This window comes from Sorex araneus, chromosome 9 (genome assembly GCF_027595985.1).
Source record: "Sorex araneus isolate mSorAra2 chromosome 9, mSorAra2.pri, whole genome shotgun sequence".
Classification (NCBI taxonomy): domain Eukaryota; kingdom Metazoa; phylum Chordata; class Mammalia; order Eulipotyphla; family Soricidae; genus Sorex; species Sorex araneus.
In genome coordinates, this window is record NC_073310.1 from 32,905,507 (window position 1) to 32,911,776 (window position 6,270).

Sequence of the window (6,270 nt, forward strand, 5' to 3'; positions counted from 1 at the left end):
ATCATATGTAATAATGGACAGCTAAAAGCCTGCCCTCTCAGTTCATGCACAAGACAAGGTCACCTATTCTTACCACTGCTACTCAGTATCATACTGAAAGTCCTTGCCATAGCAATTAGGCAAAAAAGATATTAAGAGCATCCTGATTGGAAAAGAAGAAATTACACTGTCATTGTTTGCAGATGCCATGATACTATATTTAGAAAACCCTAAAACAACAACAACAACAAACCAACCAACCTAGAAACAATGTTCTTGTACAGTAATGTGGCAGGCTATGAAATAAACATGCAGAGGGACCAGAGTGATAGTACAGCAGGGAGGCGTTTGCTTTGCGCATGGCCAACCTGGATTTGATCCCCAGTATCCCATATGAGCATCGCCAGGGATAATTCCTGAGTGCAGAGGCAGGAGTAACCCCTGAGCATTGCTGGAGGTTACCCAAAAAGCAAAATAAATAAATAAATAAATAAACATACAGCAATCCACAGCATTCCTATATACAATGAGATAGAGAAAAGTTTTCAGTTGTACCTCAGAGAAGCAAGTATTTGAGAATCAGCTTAATAAAAGAGGTGAGGACATATATAAAGAAAACTATAAATCACCACTATAAAACAATATAGAAACACATGCCCTATTCTTGGGTTGGAAGGATTAATATTGTCAAAAATGACAATCCTGCTCAAAGCACTAGATATATTCAATACAGTTCCTGTAAAAATACCGCTGTCATTTAGGGGGGGGAGTGTGTCGGGGAGTATACCCAATGGTGCTCAGAGCTTACTCCTGGCTCTGTGCTCAAGGATCACTACTGGTGGTGCTCAAGGGACAACCCAGGTCCTCCGCACTCAAGGCAAGTGCCCTTCCCATTATGCTCTATTGCCCCATGTACATTTTATAAAGACAAAGCTAAAATTCTCCTGAAATTTGTATAGCATAATAACCCCTTCCCGCAAATAGCCAAAAAAATCCTTGAAGAAAAGATGGAAGGCTTCCCCGCCCCCCAACTTTATAACTGTAAAGTTTTTAGTTATCATGACAATGTGCTATTGGAATAAGAACAGACTCTCAGAATATAATTGAGAGTTCAAAGATATCCTTAGGAATATGGTCAGATAATTTTTTTATTATTTTATTTTGGCCACACCCAGCAAATGCTCAGGAGTTATTATTGGCACTGCACTCAGGAATCCTGGCAATGCTCAGGGAGCTTTCCTATAGGATGCCGGGATCGAATCCAGGCTGGGCCATATGGAAGGCAGTGCCCTACCCACTGTACTATCACTCCAGTGTCTGGTCAGCTAATTTTTATAATTTTTACTGTGAAGAGCAAGGAAAGTCTCTTCACAAATGGTGTTGGGGAAACTGGTCAACTACATGTTAAAAAAATAAAGAAGAACTCAGATCCCTATCTCACACCATGTACCAAAGTCATTTCAGAATGAATTAGAGAGCTTGATATTAGACCTGAATCCGGAAATTATACTGATGTAAAGGTAGGCAGAACCCTCCATGGCATTAAATCTCTAGGAATCTTTAATGATTCAGTACTAACAAGGAAATGGAAGCAAAGATAAGCAAATGAGACTACATCATGTAAAGAAATATCCACACAACAGAAGAGAAAATGACCAGAATTAAAGAACACCCCATAGACTGGGAGAATATATCTGTCAAGCATTCATGTGACAGAAGGTTATTATACAAGATATATAAAGTACTTGTAAAATATAACAAGAAAAGAATTAAATTTTGTCAAAAAATGGGGAGAAGAGATGAGCATAAACTTCCCCAAGGCAGATATACAGATGACAAATAAGCATATGGAAAAATGTTCTGAATCACTTATCATCATAGAAATCAAATTAAAATAATGAGGGTCCAGAGCAATAGTACAGTGGGTATGGCATTTGCCTTGCATGCAGCTGACCTGGTTTTTATCCCTAGCATCTCAAATGCCCCTGCCTCAGCACTACCAGGAGTGATCCCTGAGCAAAGAGCCAGGGGAAATAAGCCCTGAGCCTGTCGGGTGTGGTCCCCCAAACCAAACCCATAATGAGATATATCATGCCAGTGAGACTGGCACACATAGGAAAGGAAAATATAAAATGGGCCAGAGAAGTAATGCAATGGGTAGGGCAACTACTTGAGGCAGATCCAAGTTTAATACCTATATTTTCCCTGCCCAACCCACTCCATCATCCCCGCCAGAAGTGAACACTGAGTCCCAAACCAGGAGTAAGTCCTGAGCACTACTAGGGGGTGCAAAAGAACAAGAACAAGTGTTTTAAAGAACAACCTATGTTGGCATGCATGCGAGGAAAGAGGAACCGTCATCCATGGTGAAAATGGTGCCTGCTTCATTTCTTTTGGGAAACAACATGGAATCTTCTCATAAAACAAAGAATTGAGATTCCATATGACCCAGCAATCTCACTTCTAGCCGTCTCTACCAAGTCCCCAAAATTGCTATTCAGAAGAGTAATTTGTGTTCCTATATTCAGTGTGGACTGGAGCGATAGCACAGCAGGTAGGGCATTTTGCCTTGCACGCGGCCAACCCGGGTTTGATTCCTCCGTCCCTCTCGGAGAGCCCAGCAAGCTACCGAGAATATCTTGCCCGCACGGCAGAGCCTGGCAAGGTACCTGTGGCTTATTCTATATGCCAAAAGCAATAACAAGTCTCACAATGGAGACATTACCCGCTGGAGAAAATTGATGAACAACAGGATGACAGTACCACAGTGCTACCAAGATATAAAAGTATTTTCGAATAGACCCTCCATATTAATAAACCACAGATGATTTGAAAACAAATTCAACCAGTGTCCTGTATTACTATGTGGCATAAATCACTACCTTTACCATTGGGATGGAAATATTTATGTACTCGGTGGCTAATAGTGCCTAATGTGACATAAGACAGACCAACATTAGCTGATAGAAAAGAAGAAACTGTGTAAGGAAATACATATGGTAAGAAAAGCAGTGTTATCTGTCTAAACTTTATGTACAGTGAATCTAGGATTGCTGATAATTTAAGTCTTGAAATTAGCAAATTATAGGAAAACTTTTTTTTTTTTTTTTTTGCTTTTTGGGTCACACCCAGCAATGCCCAGGGGTTACTCCTGGCTCTGCACTCAGGAATTACCACTGGCGGTGCTCAGGGAACCACATGGGATGCTGGGTATGGAACCCAGGTCAGCTACATGCAAGGCAAATGCCCTACCCCCTGTACTATAGCTCCAATTCTCTGGGAAACTCCTAATGTTTCTAGTGGAGTTCATAGTTGGTTAACAAATTTGACACCTTGTTGTCATTTATTGTTAACCTAAGGTAAAGTCATTGCCCCAACATTTATTATGTTGATAAAATTTTTGAGAGTCCCTTTCTCGAAGGCCTGGCTGTCTTCCCCGGGGTCCCTCAGAGGGGATGGGCTCCAGCTTCCCTCCCTGCTCCAAGCAGAAGTCCCGGCGGCCAAAGACCACCGGAACCTAGCCACAGCCATGCTCAAGGCCCCTCTCCACACGTTTGGACAAGGCCTCACGCATGAAGGTGAGGAACCCAGGCGTGTGTAATCCCATCAATGACCAACATCCAGAGACTTAAAAGCAAGCTCCCAGAAGCGATATCTTATAACCTACTTCTCCCTCTGAGAGAAACTCGAAAGTTACTGAGAGCTTCCTGCCCACATGGGACAGCCTCGAAAGCTTCCCATGGTGTATCTATATGCCAAAGCCAGTAACCAGCTGAATCTCGTTTCCCTGACCCTGAAAGAGCCTCCAATGCGGCATTGTTGGGAAGGCTGAGAAAAGAGAGGCTTCTAAAATCTCAGGGATAGGACGAATTGTAGAGGTTACTGAGACTGCTCGAGCCACTCGACAATCAACGGGATTTCGTGATCGTGATCATGTGAAAATTTTTCCAAAAACTTGTTTTATCAGCATTTATTGTTGACAAAATATATATTTTCAAAAATGGTTTACAAGTGTACAAATTTTAAAAATATTATGAATTGTGGAGCAATAGCACAGGGGGTAGGGCGTTTGCCTTGCATGCAGTCGACCCGGGTTCGATTCCTCTGTCCCTCTCAGAGGGCCTGGCAAGCTCCAAGAGTATCTTGCCCGCATGGCAGAACCTGGCAAGCTACCTGTGGCATATTTGATATGCCCAAAACAGTAACAAATCTCACAATGAAGACGTTATTGGTGCCTGCTTGAGCAAATTGATGAACAATGGGATGATAGTGCTACAGTGCAGTACATTTAAAACTTTATATGAAATAGAAAAATATGGAATACTTCATGAATTTACATGCCATCCTCCCTCAGGGGTCATGCAGATCTCTATATTGTTCTAATTGTTGGCGGGCAGGTGCATGGGTTTGTGGAAGAATTCAGTGAGAAGTATAGGTATAAGTTTAAGAAAATAGAATTCTTATAAAGAAAAACTAAGTGGACCTTTAATCCTGTACCTAAGTAAAGACCAAGTCTTGCATTTTCTTACTCCACCATTGTGAGACAACAATTTTTAGAAATTTTCTTCTACTGAACTATTTTTGATAATTTCACTTATCATTTTTTGTAACAGGCAATAAAACAGAAATTATGGAGCAGGCTTGGTGGGGCGGGTGGGAAACTGGGAACAATTATGGAGCAATTGGTGCTGGAATGTTGTGTCTGAAACAACTGTATTATGTAAACTATGGTGTTTAAATAAAGTTAGGGAGGAAAAAGTGTCAGCAGCCCACTTAGGGACTTTGTTCTAAACAACTGTGATCACAACCTTTCCATCTTACTGCTCTGGCCACTAGGAGATCTCAGTTTCCTACAAAGTTTTCCTGTCTCTCAAGACCTTTGACAAATATGCTTAGCATCTACAGAATGTTGGAGAGACTTTGAATACAACAAAGTCACAGCAATAAAGCATGAAACTGGTAAGGAAAAAAGTGCATGAAACTGATGAATTATTAGCCTAAGATTGGAAGAAACAAAGTCAAATGCTGACTAAAGAATTATGCACTGCCAACATCAGGCAGCAGGAAATCAAAGACATCTCCGTTTCACCTCCCATTCTATCTCCAACATAGAGAAGCTCTAATGAAAACCTGTGAGGTGTGGGGAATTATTGGGAAGGCTGATTTTGGTGGGAAGAGCCTTTACATTAGATAGAGAAGTGGTTAAAGCCAGTTACCATACTGCCAGAGAGGACTTCCCTTATGAGTACAGCTAGAAAACTGCTCATCTCAGCATTGTTTTGGACCTATGTAAGAGAGTACTTTTCACTTCATTCTTTTTTTCTCCTGCCCTTAGAATAAGATGTCTCCCCTGCTTCCTCTGTTACTACATCGACTGGGGGTTGCGTAACATGTGATTGTGTCTGCACCGTGTGGTGTGGGACTCAGCAGGGTCACATCAGGGTGCAGTGCTCACACACTGGGCTATAGTGCTCTCACCGGCAGTTGCTTTCCTTTAATTGTGCTTATATGCATTATGGTTGTAGGGCTGTCTGGGGGTCAGTGCGGTGCTCATCCATGCTTTCTGGGGGGGGGGTTGTGGTCTTGGCTATGGTGCAACACATTTCTTTTAGGTTTTGGTGCATAACGAGTTGACGCACTTGACAGTACACACTTGGGTGTGGTGTGGTGTAGCTGGAGATTACTTGTGGTGCTGGGATCACAGAGGAATTCTTGGGATCATATTTGGCACTTGCAGTGCAACGGGGATTGGACTCTTAGTCTCACACTTGTTAAGGCAAACACTTCAGTCACCAAGCATCTGGCTCTGAGAACAATATTTTTCAACTGTGCTTAAACCCATGTTTCAGTCCACAAGCTGTTGGTGGAAAAAAATGCTTTAGATCCTCATTTGTTGTTAGAGTCAAGAAAGCTTCTTTGAGATACTTAAATCCAGCACAAAGATAGGAAAACCACGGGGATTTGAGTTGAAGGCAAAGTGGTAATACTTATTTATCTAATGTGCCCCCATGCACAGATGTCTTTGAAATGCAGATTGAGTGAAGTTGCAGAATAAAGGGGTTGCTTAGTTTTAAGACTCAACTTCATCATCATCATCATCATCATCATCATCATCATCATCATCATCATCATCCCATTGATCGTCGAATTTCTTGAGCCGTCTCAGTAATGTCTCCATTCATCCTAGCCCTGAGATTTTAGAAGCTTCTCTTTACTCATCCTTTCCAGTGGTGCCTCATTGGAGGCTCTTTCAGGGTCAGGGGAATGAGACCCATCATTGTTACTAGTTTT

At 41.9% G+C, this 6,270-nt stretch overlaps 1 pseudogene; it reads right to left on the reverse strand.

Annotated features, from left to right (window-relative positions):
• Positions 1-4,288: 4,288 nt before the first annotated feature.
• Positions 4,289-4,369, reverse strand: LOC129398999 (U6 spliceosomal RNA; annotated as a pseudogene).
• Positions 4,370-6,270: the final 1,901 nt, after the last annotated feature.